This window comes from Tenrec ecaudatus, chromosome 1, assembly GCF_050624435.1.
Source record: "Tenrec ecaudatus isolate mTenEca1 chromosome 1, mTenEca1.hap1, whole genome shotgun sequence".
Lineage (NCBI taxonomy): Eukaryota > Metazoa > Chordata > Mammalia > Afrosoricida > Tenrecidae > Tenrec > Tenrec ecaudatus.
The window spans coordinates 217,302,466-217,306,482 of NC_134530.1; positions in this window are offsets into that span (position 1 = coordinate 217,302,466).

The window sequence follows — 4,017 nt, forward strand, 5'->3', positions numbered from 1 at the left end:
CTCACAGGACTGGATCGGGCAGAGGGTGTACACTGGTGCATATGGGAGCTGGAGGCACAGAGAATCCAGGGTGGACGATACCTTCAGGATTGGGGTGTGAGGGGCGAGGCTGGGAGAGTGGAGGGTGAGTGGGTTGGAAAGGGGGAACTGATAAGGATCCACATGTGACCTCCTCCCTGGGAGATGGACGGCAGAGAAGGGGGGAAAGGGATACTCCAGATAGGGCAAGATATGACAAATTAACAATCTGTGGATTATCAAGGGCTCATGAGAGAGGGGTGAGCGGGGAGGGAGGGGGGGGAAAAAAGAGGACCTGATGCAGAGGGCTTAAGTGGAGAGCAAATGCTTTGAGAGTGATTAGGGCAAAGAATGTACGGATATGCTTTATACAATTGATGTATGTATATGTGTGGATTGTGATAAGAGTTGTATGAGCCCCTAATAAAATGTTAAAAAAAAAAGGGGGGGGGTGCTTGAAGTCAGCATCAACTCGTGGCAGTGAGTTTGGTCTGAGTTTGAGGAGTTTCCTTGAGTGGTGGATATTACTGACCATGACCGTTTAAGGAACTGCAAAGCTCTGGTCTGCTGCGATCTAAGGAAGGTTGCACCTATCAAGTGGTTTAACTGGCAAGGACACAAGAAAGCAGGTGGCACATTCAGATTGAGATCTTTTTTAAAATTAATTCATTTTTAATTGGGAATTAATAGATACATCATATCATTCCATAGTTCAATCACATCGGCAGAATTGCACATTTGCTCCCACAATCCGTTTCCAGACATTCCTTTTCTATGCAGGCTCCTCGACATGGTCTCCCTTTTACCCCGCCACCATCACTGTACCCCGTCCCCTGGCAACCCTTATTCTCCTTGTTATCTCTATAGTTCACCACTCAAACTGAGGTCCCTTGATGAGAATTTCATTTATACATGGTGGTTTTGTCAAATGGAACTGTACCCCAGGGAGTCTTCTTTCGATCGCTGATATTGTGAAGTCGATTGGCAGGCCTTTCCTCCAAGGTGCATTTGAATTGCCACCCTTCTGGAGAGGCACTTCGCTGTCTGCACTACCCAAGGTGCAGCAAAGTCACATAGAACTGTGTAATGCCCAGGGTAGAATCGGTGAAGCACAGGTTCGATGCCTGGGACTGAGGGTCTAGGGAGAACTTACTAGAACTTGGAAATGGAAAAGGCTGTGCACCAAAGATCACCCTATCAGAATCACGCCTCTCAAAAGAAGGACACCATCATGCTAAAGTCACACTGAAAAGGAACAAGGTCCTGTCCTCTGTGCCTCTGCTTCCTGGCAGGTGCTGCCTATTGGTCACACCCAACCAGTAGCCAAGAGACAAGCTGGGCACAGAGCAAAGTGGGGGCAGCCTGGTAAAGAATGAACCTTAAGGGACAACAGGAAGATAGCTAATATAAGTGGTAAGTCAAGATTATTGTTGTAAGTAAACTCCCATTTTGCCTAATGATTGTTACTTCTTTAGGTGATACTGGGTTGGTTTCCTCAATATCAGGTAGAGAATGCCAAAATAAAAATGGGTATTATGCTGAAATTAGTCAAGCACACAAAATGGATGCATAAGCAAATGTGGTGAAGAAAGCTGATGGTGCCCTGATATTTTTTTAATCATTTTATTGGGACTCATACAACTCTTATCACAATCCACACATACATCAATTGTGTAAAGCACACTTATACATTCGTTGACCTGGTCATTCTCAAAACACTCGCTTTCCTCTTGGGCTCCTGGAATCAGCTCCTCATTTTTATTTTTATTTTTTCCCCTCCCTCCCCTTGAACCCTTGATAATTTAGAAATTATTGTTATTTTGTCGTATATTTACACTGTCCGACATATCCCTTCACCCACTTTTCTGTTGTCCATCCCCCAGGGAAGAGGTTATACGTAGATCCTTATAATCAGTTCTACCTTTCTACTCCCTCTTCCCTCCTCCCTTCAGGTATCACCACTCTCACCAATGGTCCTGAGGGGTTCATCTGTCCTGGATCCTTTGTGTTTCCGGTTCCTATCTGCACCACTGATATAACCAGGTTTGTAAGGTAGAAATGGGATCGTGATAGTGGGGGGAGGGCATTTAAAAACTAGAGGAAAGTTGTGTGTTTCATCAATGCTACACTTCACCTTGAGTGACTCATCTCCTCCCAAATACCCCCTTTTCAAGGGAGTCCCAGTTTTCTACAGATGGGCATTGGGTCCCCATCCTGCACTCCCCTTCATTCACGATGATCTGATTTTTTGTTCTTTGGTGCTTGATACTGCATCCCTTCAACCCCTCATGATCACACATGCTGGTGTACTTCTTCCATGTGAGCTTTGTGCCTTCTGAGCTAGGTGGCCGCTTGTTTACCTTCAAGCCTTTAAGACCTCAGATGCTATATCTCTCGATAGCCGGGAACCATCAGTCTTCTTCACCACACTTACTTATGCACACATTTGTCTTGAGGGTTTATATGGGGAAGGTGAGCACAAGATGATATTTTTTTGTTATTTGGTGTCTGCTACCTGATCCCTTCATCACCTCGTGATCACCCAGGTTGGTGTATTTCTTCCCTGTGGGCTTTGTTGCTTCCGAGCTAGATGGTCGCTTGTTTACCTTCAAGCCTTTAAGACCCCAGACACTATACCTTTTGATAGCTGGGTGCCAGGCTATTAAAAGATATAATCTGAGGTCTTAAAGACTTGAAGATTACCAAGCAGCCATCTAGTTCTAGTTGGGAAGCAACAAAGCCCACGTAGAAGAAGCATACCAGCCTATGTGATCATGAGGTATTGATCGATCAGGTATAGGTAACAGGCATCAGAAGACTCAAAACAAACAATGATACTGATGTGAATGAGGTGGAGTGGGGTGGAGTATAGACCCAAAGCCCATCTGTAGACAACTGGACATCCCTTCACTGAAGGGTCACAGAAAGGGGAGAGCTAGCCCCTTCCTGTGTATAGTGCTGACAAAACACACAACATTTCTCTAGCTCTTTAATGTTCCCACCCCCACCCCACTATCCTGATTCCAGATCTACCTTACAAATCCGGCTACACCAGAGCATGTGCACTGGTACAGATAAGAGCTCTTGATATGGAATCCAGGACAAACAAACTCCTCAAGAACAATAATGGGAGTTGAGATACCATGAGGGTACAGGGAAGGTCAAGGAAGAATGGGATAACCAATCACAATGATCGACATATTACACCCCAACAGAAACATGGGTGAAGAGAGACAGTGGACAGTGAAAGATATGAAAATAATAATAATTTATCAAGAGTTCGTGAGGGTGAGAAGGTGGGGGGTGGAATAAATGAGGAGCTGATACTAAGAACTCAAGTAGAAAGAAAATGTTTTGAAAAGGATGATGGCAACATATGTAAAGAGCTATAAAAGCATACAATAAAATGATTTTAAAAGAAAAAAGAAACTAGTCAAGCACAAAAGAACAATATTGAATGAGACCACTAATATATAAAGCCAAGGAAAAAGTTTTCACAGTTTAAAAGAAGAAGAAGAGGCAAAGGACATGACTCCCATTACCAGTTAACACTGTCCTCTGCTTCCTCATTAAAAAAAAAAAAAAGCAACAACAGTATTTCTCTTTTACACATCAGGTGAGCAATGTACTTACTTCAAATGATGACAGCTTTTTGCCAAGTGTGACTCCTGGAAATATTGATCAGTTGAAATATTCGGATGCTTGCATCTCTTGAATTTGCTTACTGCAGCCCTTCTTCCTGGTCAGCCAGAAGAGCACCAGCAATTTTGTTATCATGATAAATTACCCTCCCTGGTAGGTCACTAGTTTTTACCAAAGTCACAATTTGCTCCTTCCTTTAGGTCAGAACCTGATTTTTCAGGGTGACAGATTTATTGCTTGCTTTGTGCTTTAAAAAACAAATCACTAACATTGCTCAAAATACAGTTCTGTCCCAATAATTGTGAATGCTTCCTTATGGGAATGGGAATTTCATTTGTGTTTGAATATGGCAAGGGA